The sequence below is a fragment of the Rhinatrema bivittatum genome, chromosome 3 (genome assembly GCF_901001135.1).
Source record: "Rhinatrema bivittatum chromosome 3, aRhiBiv1.1, whole genome shotgun sequence".
In the NCBI taxonomy this organism is placed as follows: domain Eukaryota; kingdom Metazoa; phylum Chordata; class Amphibia; order Gymnophiona; family Rhinatrematidae; genus Rhinatrema; species Rhinatrema bivittatum.
Genome location: NC_042617.1, coordinates 133,278,390 through 133,299,882, shown reverse-complemented (window position 1 = coordinate 133,299,882; position 21,493 = coordinate 133,278,390).

Here is a 21,493-nt window from a genome sequence, read left to right as displayed (position 1 = left end):
TCGGGGGCGGGCCCGGGGGCGTGGTTTCGGCCCGGGGCGAGGCCGCGCCCTCCGGAACCGCCCCCGGGTTGCATCTAGGTGCGCCAGCGGCCTGCTGGCGCGCGGGGATTTACTTCTCCCTCTGGGATGCGTAAATCCCCCAACAAAGGTAGGGGGGGATTTAGACAGGGCCGGGGGGGTGGGTTAGGTAGAAGAAGGGAGAGGAAGGTGAGGGGAGGGCGTTAGCGAATTCCCTCCGAGGCCGCTCCGATTTCGGAGCGGCCTCAGAGGGAACAGAGGCAGTCTGCGCGGCTCGGCGTGCGCCGGCTACACGAAATCGGTAGCCTTGCGTGCGCCGATCCAGGATTTTAGCGGCTACGCGCGTATCTACTAAAATCCTGCGTACTTTTGTTGGCGCCTGGAGCGCCAACAAAAGTACGCCAACGCGCCGTTTTTGAAAATCTACCCCTAAGCATTTTTCCCATAGACACAAAATGAGTGAAAACATTGAATAAATAACACCCCCCCCCCCAAGTTTGATGATAAATAAGTAAGCAAATTTTATGTTTAAAAAAATCCCAGAATCCATCTTGGATTCTGGATTGCTTAAAGTAGGCACTGTTAAATCCAGCCCCAGCTTGGAAAAGCATAATACATTATTAGTTTCTGGATGTGGGCTCCAATGCCACAGAAGCTTTCTACTAACAGTCTTGCGCTTGGAACGTGCGGATATGGTATTTATTTGGGATACTGTGGGCAGCAATTTATAAATGTCTTCACTACTACTAGTACTCATATTCATCACTTCTATAGTGTAATGTACAGAGCACTATACAGATACAAAACAGAGATTTGTCCTGTTCCATGAAGTTACAATTTTATCAAGATAAATAAGGAATTTGGGAATTTCATTTATTAAGAAAATGGTTAAAACTAATAATGCTGTGAGAGGAAGAATCAGTGGTTAAGATTCAAAAGTAGCCTGAAAAAGGTGGGTTTTTAGACTGGATCTGAATAAGGCCAGAGAGGGAGCAATTCAGGAAGTCTGTTCCTAATGTACAGAGCAGCGAGATGTAAAGCCAGTTGGCGGTGGAGGAGGAGGACATCAATAAGTGTCACTTGGTCAGGTAGCGAAACAGTGTGATATGGTGGTGGCCAGAGATGGGAGGATACCTGAATATACAGGGAGAGGCATAACCAGCAGAAAAAGAGAAGTAACAATACATTTTTAGAGATCATTGATGAAGCCTTACCTGGAGTACTGTGTTCAGATCTGAAGGCTGGATCTCAGATAGGATAGAGAGAGGCTAGAGAAGGACCAAAGAAAGGAAACCAAAATGGTACAGGGTTTGCACCAAAAACTCTATGCAATGAGACTGAAGAAATGTAATATGTATTCCCTAGAAGAGAGGCGAGACAGGGGGATAGGATACAGACATTTCAATACCTGAAAGGTATTAATGCAGAGTATACCAAGCTTTTTTTCCATGGAATGGAAGCTGTAGAAATAGGGTTCACAATATGAAGCTCCATGGGAGTAGATTCAGGAACAATGTCAGGAGGTAGTTTTTTTTTACAGAGAGGGTGGTGGATGCCTGGCATGCCTTCCCGGAGGAGATGGTAATGACAAAGAGTGGTCAAACAAAAACTGACAGATTTCAAAATAACATGGGATAAACACAGAGGATCTCTAGTGGCAAGAGAATGGTAATGAAGCACGAGGCAACCTTCACTGAGTGACAGTTGCAGCCCAAGGCAGCAGTGATATAGCTGCATTGTGTGATAATAAAATTTATTGTAGGCACCTATTTAGTGGAAACTTATCAGGAAGGCTCCAGGAAGCAATACTCTGTCTTGAAACTGTCTCTGAAACTATCTCACACTTAGATAGCAGAAAAGACAGATGTACCTCTTTGAAGATACAATGAAGAGTTATAAAATCAAGGGTAATTGGAGTTCTCAGGATGTTTAGAAGTGTCAGCAAATGTTTTTTCACCTTGTGATCTTAAATCAAAGGAGGGTTGTACTAACTTCCTGGGCTAAAGTGTATTTAAGTACATTCAATTGGATATCTAATCAAGTCAGTCTCTCAAACTTAGGAGCTGACTTCCTTATGCACATAAGAAATAAAGGCTTTTGATCATGAGAAATACACTGTCTATATTGTCCTCTGTGTCCTTGGTAAACTTTTTCATTACAATTGTGATTCCTGGAAGGCATGTGGTAATCTGCACAGAGCAGTAGTTGCACACTTTAGGGAACACAACGGGATTGGTGGTTGGGTTCCATAAAATCACTTCTGGGTAGACTAGATAGGCCTATTTGTGCTTCATTTGCAGTCATTTACTATGTTACTGTGTTACTTGCCTGATGAGCAGAGTTCATGAGAAGAGATGTAGGAAGAGATAAGAGGTAGTGAGTGGCTGCAAAGTGAAAGCTTTTCTAAGTGAGTAAATGTGGAAATGGATAGGAAGCCAATGAAATGACTTCAGAAGAGGGGATTTATGGATATAGTGATATTGGTGAAATTCATGCAACTGAAGTTCAGATAAATTGTAGTGGAGAGAGATGGTTCACTGGGAGGCCAATGAGAAGCAGGTTGCAGTAGTTTAAGCGGGAAGTTATTTATTTATAAACATTTAAGTAGTGTTAGATTATTTGTATTTTATCTTATTTGGGATTTTCAGCATGTATGTTTTACTGTAACACCGCCTGGGTAATATGATTTACAGGTAGGTTATGAAGTTTTAATAAATGAAATGAAAGGATTCTGATAGCATATTCACAAAGGAAGGGATGGATTTTAGTAATGTTATAGAGAGAGAAATCACAGTAGTAGGTAGTATAGCGCTGGTTACGTTCATGAAACCTTGTCTTACAGAACTCAAAGAGACTTAACAAAGAATTAATTTTATCATATTCATTGTTTATTCACAGTTGGTCTCTCGACACAGTCCGTGTTTTGCCACATGGGCTGTGTGGACAGGAGCCCAAAGGATGCTCAGTAAGGCCAGTTATGTAGGAGTGATGAATATGTAGAGGAGCCCTGCTGAGGAATCAGATGAGCTTATAACAGTTAATAGGGAGTGCAGCAGCGTCTCCTGAAGATAATTGTTTTCCAGATTAAATACAAAGTACTGGGGACGCTAGCGAGTGGTTCCAAACAAAGACAAATTCATGACGGCTCTGCAGGAGACGCTGCTGCACTCCCTACTAACTGTTATAAGTTGTGACTGAGAAGCACAGTTCTGAACTTCCTTCTGAGAGGTCATATCCATAAGGGAGAAGGTGAAGAAATTTGTAGACCTTCAATACGATCTTCATTCAGGGGACCAGGATACAGGTTGGATACCGAGACTCAGTAGGATTTTTTCGATTGTTCAACCTGGACCCCATGCAGAGTAGGACTTATCCCAGGAGGCTGGACATCTTATACACTCAGTGCAGGAGTGGTGAGAAGTGTCCCAATGAACCTGAGCTCATAAACACCTACACAGAGGAAAGTTGACCTTCTGTTATACAATCCATCCTTTTATTAATTGGACATTTAAAATTTTCCAAAATCAGTAAAGTTTATTTGAACACCCAGCTGAATGTTGTCCAATTACCAGAGCGCTGCCGTAATCCTGGAGTTCAATCTTTTCCTGCTGTGCAGGGAATTCAAGGAATCATTACCTATTTGGCTCCACGCCTATACAGAGAGTTCAAGTCCCAGAGCCTATGCTCCTGGGCAGAAGGCCGGCCCTTCTGAAATAATTCACAACCTCTTGCTTAATGAGTAATCTTTTTTAGTAAATTGCAAGAAATGAATATATAATTAATCTTGGAAGCAGCGCAGCTACGTACTACCTAGCCTACTCTGCTCTCTCGCTTCCCCCCCTAATACAAGATACATTATTGTCCTATATACATGTAGGGCTGACAACATTTTTTTTCTCTTTTGTTTTGGGATGGCTCCCTTATTTGGAGTGGAGAATAACTGAAGATTTACCTTAAAGTACTGTTATCTGGTATACTCCCCCTATTCCGTGTTCAGTAACTAGGCCTTGAGCAGGAGACAGTTCTCTACACAAACTGCTTCTGTTTCTCATCCAAGGTCTGTTTTGCCTTTTCATAAAGGCAAAATATATTATTTTCTCTTGTGCAAAGCTGTTCCATTATTTCATTATTTAATCCAGGTTATCCTCAGTGTCCAGCTAATTTGTCCCTATAGCAATACATCACCAAAGTTTACAGAGAGATACACTCATACATGGGGGGGAAGTTTACTATTGCCTGGGCTAAGAAGGACTATCTTCACCCCATAGAAAGAACCCCTTGAGGATATAAAAGATGGAAGAGATGACTGTAGGGGAAAAAAGAGTTGAGAAGTTAAGTGGGAATGGGGTCTGAGGAACAAGTATTGAATTTGGAATAGGAAGATGGGCAGTTTCCTCCATTGTGATTTTAGAAAAGGAGGAGTGGGGTGGCAGGGGCCAGAGGAAAGAGAGAGGAATGGAATGGACAATGGAGATGTTTAGAGATAGATGTTACCTGGTTGAAAACTCAAGACTAATTTTATGACATTTGTCATGGAAGTAGTCAACCACAGACTGGGTAGAGAATGACAAGGATGGAACTCAAAGGCAGTTTGAGAAAGGAAGTGTCACAATATATTGCGGGAGTGGGGGGGTCAGAGTCTCCCAGGAAAGCCCAGTTGGATAGGTCCAGACCTCAGATTTGACTTTATGTGTGGGAGGGGGATGGAGAACCTCAAGGAGTCCCTTTTTAAATTTCTATGAAAACAAATATTTCTGAAAATCTTTGTGTATTTCCATGAAAGGTCATTTTTGAAACATTCATTTGACATGAATACACATTCCTAGTGGGTTGTACTGCTTTGTAGTTTATTGAGACATATCAGAGAACTATGTAGATGAATTGCAACTTCCCGGTATCTAGCAGGATGGCAGCAGCCAAGGGACAAGGTGGGTTGTGGTGACTTTCAAAGTTAATTGTATATGAAAAGAGTCCTCTAGTCAATGTTCCAATAAATTACCATGAAAATATTCACAACAAAACTTTATAAGTTTACTCCCTATTGGCAATATACTGAATATAGCAGAAGTTAAAGATTCATTTCAAAAGATCATTAAAAAAAATGCACAGGATATCACGTACCCAAGGTATGTTATTTACCCATAGTGCATGATTTTAATCATAGGTCCCAAATAGATTTTTATATCTTTTTTTTTTTAACAGAATTTAAAATCAAAAGTGGGAAGAAAGAGGAGAGAGAGACAGAGACATGGCATTATCATCAATTTTGGCACTCGCAGGTTCCTGCCACTGAGGGATGATGATGATGATGATGTCATCTGAGTGAGCCTCCTATATCAATAGCGCTGTCCAGTGGCTTGTGGGAGAGAGAGACTGTGTTGGGAATCCTGGTCGTGGACCGCTGCAGCCGGGTCCCCCTACCTCATCCGGCAGACGCCGGTCTCCATCCGTTCCCACGGTCCTGCCCAGCAGACCACGCCGGGTCTCTGATGCGATGTTCTCTGCAGATTTAAAGGGACCGCGGCGGGAAACCTCGATCCAGCCCCCAACGATGATCTCACTGGCTGGGGCTATTTAAGCCCACTTCCTGCTTCTCTTCCTTGGCTTGGCAACAGGTCAGCTCGTGAGAGTAGCTAGTTGCTTGTTCCTGCATTCCAGTCTCTGTTCCTGTGTTCCAGCTTGTTCCACTTCCTGTGTTCCTGCTCCTGTGGTTCCGCTCTTCTTCCAGTTACTGTCCTCAGTTGACTCCTCGGCTCTGACCTCGGCTTGGTATCCTGATTCTCCTGTCTTCTGCCTGTCCTGACCTCTGGCATGTTATCTGGTTCCTGCTTGTCTTCAGCCTGCCCCGACTTCTGGCCTGGTTTACCGTGTTGCACCGCTGCTGCCCGCCTCGACTCCTGGACAGACTCTCCTCTTCCAGATCTCCGCCCATCTTGACTACTGGACCCTGACAGGAGACCTTCACCTAAGTCCTGCCGGCCCCTGCACCCAAGGGCTCAACCTGCGGGGAACGAGGGCTGGTAAAGGTGAAGCTTCAGTCTGGTCTCCTGGTCCCATATCGCGTCCCGGTTAAGAGTACCATTAGAGGGTCTCCCCTCGGTGGATCCATCTTCTCTCAAGCTGGCTCAAGGGTCCACAGTTGCAACAGACTGAGATACAACCCTACTATCGATTTTGGCACGCGCTGTCGCTGAGGGATGACATCATCTGGGTAAGCCTCCTATATCAACAGCGCTGTCCAGTGGCATGTGGGAGAGAGAGAGACTGAGAAGCAACCCTATCATCGGCTTAGTGCTCACAGGTTCCTGCTGCTGAGGGATATCATCTGGGTGAAACCTCCTATATATCAATAGCGCTGTCTGGTGGCATATGGGAGAGAGAGAAAGAGACTGAGATGCGACACTACAATCAGCTTTGGCGCTCGCAGATCCCCGCCACTGAAGAATGACAATCTGGGTGAGCCTCCTATATCAACAGTGCTGTCCAGCTGTGCATCAAAGCTGAACACCTAAGGTACGCACCCCTTCAGGTGTTTTTTCTCTCTGATTAGTCCTCTCCGGTTTTATTTATATAACTTCCAAACGCCATCTGTATCTGGCACTCCCCCATTTTCTACTCAGGTGACCTCGGAAGTTTTCAATTTCACAGCATTCAATAAAACAGGGTAAAATGAATTTGGGACTATGGGTCCCTTTCTCAAGAGAGTTTCATCTCTGGTGGTTTCACCCCCCCACAGGTTTCATCTCATGTCAGCAGTCCTTGTGGAGAACTGGTTCAGGCTGAAGATACTAGGGGTGTGCATTCATTTTGAACGCATATGTAAAATGCAACTTTTTTTTTTTTAACTTAAAAAAAGTGATGATGCGCAACGCATCACATTTTCAACTTATTCAACATAGCTACGTTGAATACATTGAACCTAAATAAACACTTAAACCCCCACCGTCCTGACCCCCCCAAGACTTACCAAAACTCCCTGGTGGTCCAGCGGGGAGTCAGGAAGCCATCGCTGTTTTCCTTTGCGAGGAGCACGTGACGTTGGCGTCACGGGCCTCCTGACCCCCCCAAGCTGGCCAAAAGTTCCGGTTGGGTCCAACGGGGGTCCCGGAGCGGAGGCGCGGAGAAACACGTGACGTCCGCGTCACTCCGACGTGACGCGGACGTCACGTGCTCCTCGCAAAGGAAAACAGCGATGGCTTCCTGACTCCCCGCTGGACCACCAGGGAGTTTTGGTAAGTCTTGGGGGGAGATTAAGGAGGGTGAGGGGTTTAAATTTTTATTTAGGGAACCGGTGAATGTATGGACAGACCCTCAACTTATGGGATTCTCCATATGTCCATATTGAACGAAATCGACCCTCACCTTCAACTTATCAACTTATGAACGCAAACTTTTTGTCTGCACATCCCTAGAAGATACTACACCTGGTTCTTAACCAAATGGGGAAGCTGCTGGTTTCACCTATAGAGTGGACACTAGTTTGATTGTTGGAGCAACCTCTGTAGAAGACACGCTGGAATCCCTCTGGGTAGCAATTTTTAATTTGGAGGAGAAGTCTGTTTCCTTTAGAGTGGACTCTGTTTTAAGTTCTCTGGCTAGTGTCTCCAAGCAAATCCAGGAACTTGATATATTGATCAATAATCAGGAAAAGGAAGTTCAAGATCTAAAAAGAGTTGTCAATCCTTACAGGATAGTAAGTTAGCTCTTATGAAAGATAAATCTCTACATTGCAGACTGGATAATTTGGGGAATTACACAGAGGTTAAACCATAGATTTTTAAACTTTCAAAAATGTGCTACAATTTCTCCTCTTGAAATGCTTCATAAATATTTTTTGGAACATTTGAAGATATCTAAGGATGTCATCCTTAAAGTTAGTAAGGTTTATTATATACCAAATAAAAATAGACCGATACCATCTAACGACAAGGGGCAGCAGGGAGGCTCTATTGAAGAGAGATTTAATTTCTTGGAGCAATCCCAGTCAGATTTAATGGGAAGAGCCATTTTTGGGCTAAAGATGTTTCCTTTATGGGAGGTAAAGAGGCTATGTTTCCTTCTGCACAAAAGGAAGCTATTTCTTTCTTACAGTCAAAGAGTATTAGTCATTCGAGCATCATTTCTTTTAAAATTTCCATGTAAATAGTTATTTTCAATGGAAATAAATATTTTCTTTGATCTCGAACAATTAGACAATTTTCTTCAGAATAGGACTTCCCATAGATCTTGTTTACTTAGTAGGTGTGTGAAATATAGAATTGAATATTATGCTGAGTTTTCCTTTCTTATTTTTTTTTTTTAAATTGTAATACTCCAATTTGTGGACTATGTATTTGGTAAATGGTGGACATTATTTAATTGTACAATTTATGTTTGTTTTTTCTTGACCGCCTTTGCTAAAGTATTTTCTGTAATTCAATTTTTATCTTGATGTAAAATTAAAAATTTAATTGAAAGAAAAATATCAAGTGTACTTCCCTTCCAACACGGCAACATGTTTTGAGAAACATTTCTCTGTATCACAGGGCATCACATCTCACTGCCTTGTTTCTTCTGGTTTGCTGTTGTCAGTGTGCTTTAAATAAGAGGAAACACATTCATCAGGAAGATAGACGCAATGTTCCAAACAATCAGCAGGGCACATCACTGTTCCCTGAGGTTTCATTGATTGCTACCATACTTAACACATCACAAGGTATATCTCATCAACTGGTCAATGACCAGGATTAGATCTCACTTCTAATCTTCAAATAAACACATATTAAAACTGTGCTAGACTACTTTCCAATTAATGCCCATATTTAGTCCCGGTGGATGAATTGTTTGTAAGCTAACAAGTCATTCCTGTTCCTTTTGGTCAAACGTCTTCAGGCAATCGCCCCCACGCCAATGCGAGTGTACCTGATCAATAACCACCACCCACTGTATGTCCTCAAACGAGTGGCCGTAATGTTGGAAATGTTTCAACATAGGAAATTCAATTTCTGTAGCAGGTACATAACTCTTTATGTTCTGCTAACCTAATTCGTATCTTGTGCTTTACTTTCCCAATATAGTATTTTTCCCATGGACACTCTATTAAAGAGATCACATGGGTGGATGTGCAATTAGTGAGGTAAGAAAACTTGGTATGAGAACCATTTTGGTTGTAAATGAATGACCTTTAATAAAAATTTTACCCATATTGTAATTGCCACATGGAAAATGTCCTTTTAATGTCAATGATCTTGAAGACATCCTTTACAAATTTCTTCATCAAAAGTAAGCAAATAATGGCAACTGAAAAAAAAAATATTATACAAACTTAAAACAGCCCAAGGCTTTTTAGGGATCCGACATATTCTTATCATAAAGTTTAATAGTGATCTGAAGCTCATGGATTAACTCCAAAACCGCTTGACTCTCATTTCTGGTCCAATTAAAAAAATACTTATGATGTTGTTGTTGCTCTAATATAGAAATGTTTCCTTTTATTTAAAGCATGCTGAGAGCAGCAAACTGGAAGAAACCAGGCAGTGAGATGAGAATTCCCCTGATGTAGAGAACTGTTTCTTGAAACATGGTACTGTATTGGGCTACTAAAAGGGATGTACACTTTAGATTTTAAATCCTGCTAATAAAGATAAAAAAATATATATATTTGGGACCTATGATTAAAATTGAGTAGGTAAATAACACACCTTTCGGTATATGATACTCTGTGCATTTTTCTATGACAGTCCTTCGAAATGTATCGTTTAATTCTGTTTTACTGTTCAGTATATTGCTAATGGAGAGTAAATTATAAAATTTTGGAGTGATTGTTGTCATGGTACTTTCAAGGTCAACCACAGAGGCAGCTGGGAGAAATATGCAGATTGACTGCAACCTCCTCATTACATGGCCAGCTGCTTGAGGAGTGCAGGGTGGAAGCGGCCTAGGCTGGAGATCAGTTGTAATTACATCCAAAGTCGACCACTGAGGCAGATAGGAGACGTATCCAGATGTACTGCAACCTCTCCAGTACTTTTCTATCTCTTTGATTAAAGCAATGCACACACAATATAAACATATACACACACACACATATATATATATATATATATATATATATATATATATATATATATATATATATATATTATAATCACCAAAAGACAAATCACTTATTTATTATACCTGATCCTCCCCAAAATTCAATATATACAAATCACATATGAGGATTCATACCGATTTTTCACTTTTATCAAATTTTTATTTTTTTTAATTTCTTTTATTTCTCTATATTTTCCACATTCATGTTTCTAAAACAACCAGCTGAACAATTTGTTATTCCACAATTCTTAAAATCAAACACATTATTTTTCAGAATTCACTACTTGAAAAGTCATTATTCCATTTCTCAGTAATCTTCGTAGATGTTATTCCCCACAACACATACTCACAGAGATTTTTCACAACTTCTCTAATACATATACACTAGTCTTATTCAGATATGTAATTCCATATCCTATTCATACATGAATTTCTCAATATTAACATTTAAGTATAAGTTTCTCAATTCACACCCCGATGCTCATACAACTACACCATTTTTTCAATGATGTTATCATTCAAGTATAAGTTTTTCCATTCACACCCCACCAGTGTTCTCACAAATATATGAGGTTTTCACAGATGTATAACAGATCTTCATGTATTGACACTCCACAACATGGAGACCTCGATGTTTCACCAACCAAGCGGCTTCATCAGGAGGATTCTAAACATTTTTTTTGGTATCTTAAAAACAAAAATATAGGGGTAGATTTTCAAAAAGTGCGCCTTCGCGTACTTTTGTTGGCGCATCAGGCGCCAACAAAAGTACGCTGGATTTTAGTAGATACGCGCGTAGCCGCTAAAATCCTGGATCGGCGCGCGCAAGGCTGCCGATTTCGTGTAGCCGGCGCGCGCCGAGCCGTGCAGCCTGCCGCCATTCCCACCAAGGCCGCTCCGAAATTGGAGCGGCCTCGGAGGGAACTTGCTTTCGCCCTCCCCTCACCTTCCCCTCCCTTTCTCTATCTAACCCACCCCCCCGGCCCTATCTAGACCCCCCCCTACCTTTGTCGGGGGATTTACGCCTCCCGGAGGGAGAAGTAAATCCCCGCGTGCCAGCGGGCCACTAGCACCGAGACGCGACCTGGGCCCGCCCCTGGGCCCGCCCCCAAAACGCCGCGTCCTGCCCCCAAAACGCTGTGCCGATCCGACACGCCCCCGACACGCCCCCCTCGAAAAACCCCGGGACTTACGCGAGTCCCGGGGCTCTGCGCGCGCCGGTAGGCCTATGGAATATAGGCGCACCGGCGCGCAAGGCCCTGCTCGCGTGCAGGGCTCTTAAAATCCGCCCCATAATATATAGATTCAAACACCTATTACATAGTATCTCACAATCCCCACATACTTCAAAAAAATTATTTTTTACTTACATATAGCGTGGTTTTCTTAGTTCTGACTTTACTCACTCTCAGTCTCTTATAGTTTTGGCTTTATTCATTCTCAATTTCTTATTACAAATGTAGTTAAATGACTACAATTTCAAAACAAAATACACCACAGATGCCTGAATCATATTACATCTCATACCGTCATTCAAAAGAGAAAGAAACCAATTTAACACAGTGCTTACCATTACTGCTTCTTAAAAGATCACCTTTATCATATTTGTAGTGCTTCAACTGTTCCAAAGGAGGCATTAAATGCCGCGGCTGTGCTGTAGATTATAACCCCACCTTATCTCATCCGGGTCCTCCAAGTCCTTCTCTCCCTTGGACGTAACCACTCCCACAACATCCGGGTCTTCAGGGCCCTATCTAGTAGCGCAATCTCTTAAACAAATTCCCGATCTCTCACAAAACAGCTTTCAATCCCTCCCATATGCAAACGCACTTATATATTAAATGTCACCATTGGATCAAACACATCACTCTTGTTCATACATAACTATTCACAATAACTATCCCATTATAACATTTTTGGCTAGAAAAATAGCCCATCTCTATACCCAGATCTCATACATGATTGACCCTCTTTTCCTTCTTAATGGTATTCCCTTATTTCCCCATATGAAATATACCCTGTATAACTCAATCCAATGCATTTTCTGTTCATAACTATAACATATCCACCTTCCCATTAAACTTTTTTAATCCTCCCTTTCACATCCCCATATTCTATACTGCATACATGATATTAAATTCCAAAAATGATCGTATTCCATGTTGATTTTATCAATTCCTAAAAAAAGGCCTCTAATTCTATTGATGCATTTAGAGCTGCAGGACTAACCGTACACCATCTATATATAAATTTCTGCTCTATTTGCCAAAGCATCAGAGAGCTATCTCCCCCTCTCAGTAAGAAAACCTTTTGGATGACAAAAAAATGCATATCCTCCACAGTGTGATTCTGTGTAATCCAATGCTTAACCAGTGGTGATTCCAACCACTTCATCCTAATACAACTTTTGTGCTGAATGATTCTAGTCTTGATGGCTAATTTTGTCTGTCCAACATAAAGCTTTTGACAAGGACATATAATTGCGTACACCACCTGGGTAGTGTCACAATCATAATGTGCTCTCAAATAATACTTGATTTTTGATTGTGGATAGCAAAAAACTTTAATCTGCAGCACATTTTGACATACTATACAATGGCCACAATCCATAGATTTTTGCATACATTGTGTACTGCAGTGATCCATTTTATCATTCAGAGAGTTTATAGCAGCAGCCATCCCAGCCATAAAATCCCATAGAGAGTCAAGTGTCACTTGTTTAGGGCACGTTGGAATAAAAATTAACTCTCTACTTCTAGCACTTTCTGCGTTCATACCTCTTTCCAGCTGTTCAATGGTACCTGATGACCCCGCAGTCAATTGTCCTTCCACCGGACTCGATGTAGAGGGTCCCGGTTCTGTGCTAGCAGGAGTCCATGAAGAATTTTCCGGATTAGGGCCGGCTTGAAACACTGCCGGTTCCACATTCCGCGTCTCCACGTCTGCCCTCTGAACCGGTGGTTGTCTCTGCTCGGGACTTAGGGACACCTCCCCTGCAAACGAAGTCGGCTCTCCCACACCGTCTCGCTCACCAGTTTCCTTGGTTCTCTGCATCTGAGCTGCTGGATACATAAAACCGGTAATCTCAGGCTGGAAATGTGTTGAAGGGCTCGTCACGGACGGGTAAGTCCAAACTTTCCCCTTCCTCTTAGCTGGCATTATTTTGAAGGAAAAACAAAATCTTCAGGAGGCCACCGACTTAACGATCACTCCGTGCGGCTATCTTGGCTCCTCTGTTCAAGGTGATCTTTTAAGAAGAAGTAATGGTAAGCTCTGTATTAAATTGGTTTCTTTCTCTTTTGAATGATGGTATGAGATGTAATATGATTCAGGCATCTATAGTATATTTTGTTTTGAAATTGTAGAGTCATTTAACTACGTTTGTAATAAGAAATTGAGAATGAATAAAGCCAAAACTATAAGAGACTGAGAGTGAGTAAAGTCAGAATTAAGAAAACCACGCTATATGTAAGTAAAAAATAATTTTTTTGAAGTATGTGGGGATTGTGAGATACTATGTAATAGGTGTTTGAATCTATGTATTATATTTTTGTTTTTAAGATACCAAAAACAATGTTTAGAATCCCCCTGATGAAGCCGCTTGGGTGGTGAAACATTGAGGCCTCTGTGTTGGGGAGTGTCAATACATGAAGATCTGTTATACATCTGTGAAAACCTCATATATTTGTGAGAACACCGGTGGGGTGTGAATGGAAAAACTTATACTTGAATGATAACATCATTGAAAAAATGGTGTAGTTGTATGAGCATCGGGGTGTGAATTGAGAAACTTAAACTTAAATGTTAATATTGAGAAATTAATGTATGAATAGGATATGGAATTACATATCTGAATAAGACTAGTGTATATGTATTAGAGAAGTTGTGAAAAATCTCCGTGAGTATGTTTGTGGGGAATAACATCTACGAAGATTACTGAGAAATGGAATAATAGCTTTTCAAGTAGTGAATTCTGAAAAATAATGTGTTTGATTTTAAAAATTGTAGAATAACAAATTGTTCAGCTGATTGTTTTAGAAACATCTGAAGCATCGACTTCTACAATAAAGGGCTTGTTGGGGTCTGGATGCCGTAAGCATGGTTCTGTGGTGAAGGCAGTCTTTAATTTCTCGAACATGGAAATGGCCTCCGCTGACCAGTTTGAGACATTGGCACCCTTGCAGGTCATCACAGTCCAGGGTACAGTTAAAGAAGAATAGTTCTTTATGAAGCTTTGATAGTAGTTGGTGAACCCCAGGAATCTCCTTAAAGCCTTCAGGTTGGTAGGTTGGGACCAATTCTTGATACTTTCAAGTTTGTGAGGGTCCATTTGGAAGCCCTTCTTTGACACTATGTAACCTAGAAAAGGCACTTTGTGAAATTCACACTTAGCGAGTTTGGCGTACAGCTGATGTTCACAGAGACGGTGAAGTACTTGCTTGACGTCTGCAATATGGATCTCCAAATCCTTGGAGAAGATTAAAATGTCATCCAATTATACCACAACGTCCTTGTACAGCAGATCCCGCAAGATGTCGTTCATCATATTTTGGAAAATGGCGGGTGCATTGCATAACCCGAACAGCATCACAAGATACTCGAAGTGGCCGTCTTGCGTATTGAAGCCCATTTTCCATTCATCGCCACTCTGAATGCAAATGAGGTTGTAGGCCCCCTTCAGGTCAAGCTTTGAAAATATCTTGGCCCCCTGCAGCCAGTCAAACAGCTCTGAGATTAACGGCAAGGGGTAACAGTCTTTGATCGTGATCTCATTTAGACCTCGGTAATCGATACATGGTCGTACGGTACCGTCCTTCTTCCCCACAAAGAAAAAGCCTGCACTGGCTGGCGACTTAGATGGTCGAATAAAGCCCTTCTGGAGATTTTCTTCAATGTATTCCGACATAGCTTTATTCTCAAGAGCTGAGAGAGGATACACCCATCCTTTCAGTGGCTCAGTATTGGGTTTCGGTCTTATGGCACAATCATAAGACCTATGTGGAGGAAGAATATCAGCCGCCTCTTTGGAGAATACATCCCCAAAGGATACATATTGGGGCGGCAGTCCTGGCATCACTGGAGTAGTAGGCATGCAAACAACAGGCGATATCTCCTTAAGGCATCTCCCATGGCATTCTGGGCCCCAGCGGGAAAGATCCAGGGAGGCCCAGTCAAATTGGGGTTGGTGCACTTGCAGCCAGGGTAAGCCCAGGATGATAGGATTTAGAGCCTTTTCCAGTACAAAGAAGGAGATTGATTCCGTATGGAGTGCGCCGGTACGAAGTGTAACTGGTCCGGTTTCGCAAGTCACGTTACCCAGTAAGGGTTCTCCATGAATGGAAGATAACAGTAGTGGATCTTTCAATTTGATGAGGGGAATCTTCAAGTATTCCACTAGACTTCTGATAATAAAGTTGCCTCCTGCTCCTGAATCCACCAGGGCAGGAGTCTGAAATGATATCGGTCCGTAGGTCAAGGAGACTGGGAGAGAAAGTGGAGGAGAGGACGCGGTAAGGCCTAAGAACAGTCCTCCTGCAGGATTTAGGCCCGTCCATTTCCCGGATGAATAGAGCATGTAGAGACGTCATGGCCAGGCTGACCTCAGTACATGCAAAGGCCGCGCTTCTTCCAAAATCTTCTCTCTTTAGAAGTCAAATGTCCATGACCAAGTTGCATCGGTTTGTCTTTATCAGCAGCAGAAATTATTGGAACCTTTTGAGGTGCAGGTATAGAGCTAGCCTGATTCAACCCAGATAACATCTTAGGCCGGAGTTCCTTCACCTTGTCCTGGAGCCGGTGATCAATCCGAGTGGCCAAAGCTACTAATTCGTCCAGCGAGTCAGGTGTTTCGCGAGCAGCCAGCTCGTCTTTTAAACGGGTATCCAGGCCTCTGCAAAAGAGTCTTAAGACATTTGGGGTCCCAGCAGAGTTCTGCTGCAAGAGTTTTAAACTCTATGGCAAATTCAGCTAATGATCTGTTGCCTAGCTTCAATTCCACCAAAGCAGAACCGGCTATAGAAGTTCGAGCAGGGTCATTGAAAACGGATTTAAACAAGTCATAAATCCTTCTATGTCCTGCAAAATAGGGTCCTTATGTTCCCACAAGGTAGATGCCCAAGACAAGGCCCTACCATCCAAGTAGGAAAGGATGTAGGTAGTCTTGGAGAAAGCAGTAGGAAATAAAGATGGTTGTAAGGTAAAGTGCATGCAGCACTGGTTTAAAAAGCCCCGGGCCTTCTGTATTTCTCCGGAGAAGCGGATCAGAGCCACCAGTGGTACAGCAGTCTTTAAAGTTACCTCCTGTAACTGACCTTCATGGTTAGAAGCAGTGCTTTGAACCTTCTGTGTGTGTATCTGATGAAAAGCTGAAGTAAGTTTTTCCAAGGCGTCCTGTTGTTCCGTAATGCGCTGGGCCAGACCCGGTATAGCCTGTAAAGCATTGAGTTGTGCTGGATCATGTAGTAAGCCGAAACCCTAGAGTCAAGCCAAAACCCTGGAGTCAAGCCGGATCCATGGAGTTAGCAATCTGTTATTAAAGCTCTGCTGTTAAAGCTGAAAGTAGCAGTCTGTTATTAACAGAGTTGCTGGAGATAACAATCTGTTATTATTTAGAATAGTTGTGGGTGGATCCTTGGACCAGTGGCAGGTGACCACGCCCTCGGGAGAGATCCCGAGAGGGACCACTGGTCAGGCTTAGTGTAGGAGACAGACACACACTAGTTCTTTTATTAGACAATATATTAAACCACCAGAGGTGGCAGTAGTGAGCTGGAAGCGCCTGGCTGGGCTGTAGTCCCTCAGGTATTGGAACAGCGATCCCAAGGTGGCTGAGCTGTAGAGCAAACCATAGTCTCTTGAGGCAGCCCAGGAGTTGGAATGCAGTAGGCCCTCGAGGAGCGAGTACCTGGTCCCAGGGAAAGCTCTGAGAGATAGATGGAAACTCACTAATGTTGTAAGCAGCGATGACTTCTTAGCAGAAGTGGTATTCAGGAGCTGATCCGGGACGTGGGCCTGCGAGGAGCGATTACCGGTTCTGGACTGTGACCTGAAAAGAAAAAGAGAGAGCGAGGCCCCCGAGGAGCGGGTACCTCTAGTAGAGATGTGAATCGTGTGATCGATCGTCTTAACGATCGATTTCGGCTGGGAGGGGGAGGGAATCAGATCGTCGCAGTTTGGGTTTTTTAAATATCGTGTAAATCGTGTAAATCGAAAACCGGCAACCTAAAACATCCCTAAAACCCACCCCGACCCTTTAAAATAAATCCCCCACCCTCCCGAACCCCCCCAAAATGCCTTAAATTACCTGGGGTCCAGAGGAAGGGTCCCGGTGTGATCTTTTACTCTCGGACCTCCGTGCGTTTTTTTGTCCCCAGACGTCAGGAGCGTAGGAGATTGCTCCCGGACCCCCACTGGACCCCCAGGGACTTTTGGCCAGCTTGGGGGGGCCTCCTGACCCCCACAAGACTTGCCAAAAGTCCAGCGGGGGTCCGGAACGATCTCCTACCGTGAATCGTTTTTCCGTATGGAAAATGGCGCCGGCCATACGCCGAATGGCCGGCGCCATTTTCCGTACGGAAAAACGATTCGACTGCAGGAGGTCGTTCCGGACCCCCGCTGGACCCCCAGGGACTTTTGGCCAGCTTGGGGGGCCTCCTGACCTCCACAAGACTTGCCAAAAGTCCAGCGGGGGTCCGGAACGACCTCCTGCAGTCGAATCGTGTTGCCGTATGGCCGGCGCCATTTTGCGCAAAATGGCGCCGGCCGCCATTTCTACAACACACGGAGGTCCGAGAGTAAAAGATCACACCGGGACCCTTCCTCTGGACCCCAGGTAATTTAAGGCATTTTGGGGGGGTTCGGGAGGGTGGGGGATTTATTTTAAAGGGTCGGGGTGGGTTTTAGGGTTGTTTTAGTGTGCCGGTTTTCCCGCCCTCCCCCTTCCCCTCCCCCCGATTTACGATTTTTTGACGATAAATCGGGGGAATTGTTATTGTATCGTGGCTCTAACGATTTTTGACAATTTAAAATATATCGGACGATATTTTAAATCGTCAAAAAACGATTCACATCCCTAACCTCTAGTGAAGTCCGAGGAGGCAGAGTAGTTAGGGTTGCGGAGAGCGAATCCCATCTGCAGCGACCTGGAAGAAGCTAGGTAAAACTATCCCTTGCTAACTCATCTTGTTAGCGAAAACTGAGACCTTAAATATCTGGAGCTGATGATGTCATCTCAGAGGGACGCCCCTGAGGTTCGCACCAACGCCAGTACAGTAGTCAGGCCACACGCTCACGCCCTTAGGCATCTGGTCAACATGACGGTTTGCAGCATCAAGCCAGTCCAGGAACACTGGAGGAGGACGGCCTGGAGACGCCGCAGCAGCTAGCCTTCCATCAACCCCAGAGGGAGTCGCCAACGAGGTAAGGTGGGCGGGGCAGAGACGTCAGACAGCGACGGACACAAAACTAATAATTCCTAACATTCTGTTTGCTTTTTTGACTGCTGCAGCACACTGAGCCGACGATTTTAAAATAATATCCACTATGATGCCTAGATCTTTTTCCCGGGTGGTAGCTCCTAATATGGAACCTAACATCGTGTAACTACAGCAAGGGTTATTTTTCCCTATATGCAACACCTTGCACTTGTCCACATTAAATTTCATCTGCCATTTGGATGCCCAATCTTCCAGTCTCACAAGGTCCTCCTGTAATGTATCACAATCTGCTTGTGATTTAACTACTCTGAATAATTTTGTATCATCTGCAAATTTGATAACCTCACTCGTCGTATTCCTTTCCAGATCATTTATATATATATTGAAAAGCACTGGTCCAAGTACAGATCTCTGAGGCACTCAACTGTTTACCCTTTTCCACTGAGAAAATTGACCATTTAATCCTACTCTGTGTTTCCTGTCTTTTAACCAGTTTGTAATCCATGAAAGGACATCGCCTCCTATCCCATGACTTTTTAGTTTTCTTAGAAGCCTCTCATGAGGGACTTTGTCAAACGCCTTCTGAAAATCCAAATACACTACATCTACCGGTTCACCTTTACCCACATGTTTATTAACCCCTTCAAAAAAATGAAGCAGATTTGTTAGGCAAGACTTCCCTTGGGTAAATCCATGATGACTGTGTTCCATTAAACCATATCTTTCTATATGCTCTACGATTTTGATCTTGAGAATAGTTTCCACTATTTTTCATGGCACTGAAGTCAGGCTCACTGATCTATAGTTACCCGGATCACCCCTGGAGCCTTTTTTAAATATTGAGGTTACATTGGCCACCCTCCAGTCTTCAGGTACAATGGATGATTTTAATGATAGGTTACAAATTTTAACTAACAGATCAGAAAGTTTTGGAAGTTTTGGTTTTTCCCTTTTTGTTTAAGAATTTAGCTGCATGTTTATATTTGCAGAGTACCCTAGGGCCCAGGGACTCAAATTCTTTGCCATTTGAAGGAAGAGGTGTCTTTTACCTAGAAATAATCTTAATATTATCCATGTTACCAAGGAGGAGTGGATTCACATCCATTACCTAGGAGAAAGAGAAAGGAGAAGACCAGAGACACCATCTAAGTGCATCTACTATCTTCTCAAATTAAATCTTCACAGGAGGGGAAGAGCTGGACAGTACCATCTAGGTGCTATACAGGGAAGGAAGGAGAATAGGGAGTAGCTACAGAAGAGGTATGAAAAATTGAGACTTGACATTCATTGAATTTGGGGGGGGGGGGGGGGGGGAGGGGATACAATCCTACTCACCCTGCCATGGGAAAGAAGTTTACACTTACTTCACTCTATTGGTTTGGACGGGAAGTAACATTTAAAAAATTGGCATTACATCTAAAGATTTTTTGCTGGAAGTTTAAGGTCACAAATTTATTGATGAAGCCAAGTGTAGAGTAATTGGACTATAAATATCAAGAGCTGTAAATGGCATTTCATTCATTACCACTAATCATCAGTAAAATTGAGTTGGAAACCATACAGCTTTGGGGAGTTAAGCAAAGCACAGGGCCTAGAAGTTAATCTTTTCCCTACTCAGGGATTTCTGGATATTCAGAGTGATTTGACATCTTTACTGAGAATTAAAATGAAAGGCCGGTTTGAGGTGTGTGTTCCTGGGTCCCTATCTGAGACCATCCACCCAGGGGATATACATTTTCAGTGGAAATGAAGTTCTAGAACATGAGGTCATGATATGAGGCACATGGGGGATAGAATCAGGGGTAGCATTAAGAAATCTTTCTTCACAAAGCAGATGGTGGATGCATAGATCAGACTCCCAGAGCATCCAAGGAAAGCATAGATGACCTTTAGTAGCGAAGATGTAAAAGTAAAGCCAGATGGGATGACCCTTTGGGATCACCCCTAGATGTCTTTTGTTCCAAACCTTAGGCTAGAATTTAGGAATTAGTAAGAGAAAGAAGGGGTGTACCATTTCTGGAATAGCACCTCCAATGAAGCCGCTGGAGTTTTCAGCCCACCTTGCCCGCATTGAAGAAGGTTGAGTCTTAGATCTGTGTGGCAGTGCAGATTTGGTCTGAAGTTATGAGGAAGTAGGAGCTTTTCTTTTGTTTGTTTTTTTTGCCTAGTCTAATTCCAGGGCCAGAGATAGCTTTTTTGCTGCCCTGTGCAAACAATTACTGTGCTGTTCCCCCCCCCCCCCCCCCCCCTTGCCTCTGCCCCCGCTCCCTTCAGTCTCTGTCCCGGGCCCATCAAAAAAAGCCCAGCTTTCTCCCTCAATCTATATTTTTAAAAACTGCCCCCTCCCCAAATGGAACCCATAGTCAAGGGAAGGGTATTAGGTTACCCTAAGCAACCCTTACAGCCTTGCGCGCGTGCACACATACACACACACACACACACACACACACACACACACTCTCTCTACTGACGCACAAACACAATTCAATTATGCATTTATAAAAGATTTTACATGACAAAAGAAAATTCAAAAGTACAGTCTTCTGAGGCAAAAATATCACGTACAAGTATATTATATTTACATGAACTGCTCTGGTACCAACCAGAAAATACTACATAAAAGATACTTGAAACTCCTATGGAATTAGACTTTTTGTAATGCGTGCTAGATGTGGGCTTGGCCCTCAGAAAGCCATGAATAAATGAAATTACCATTACAATATAGTAAACCTCCCATACCAAAACAATCTTAACTACCAGCACTCAAACAGTAACAACCTTATATATGAAAAGGCAACACTGCACATATTACACCAGGCCCTAGAACATCAATGCACCTCCTACTGGGAAAACAGAAATCAGACTGCTATAGATCCCTAAGATAAATTATATAGTAGCAGAATACCTCACCTCGATTATACACAGAGAGCACAGACAGACCCTAACCAAATATAGAATAAAGAGAC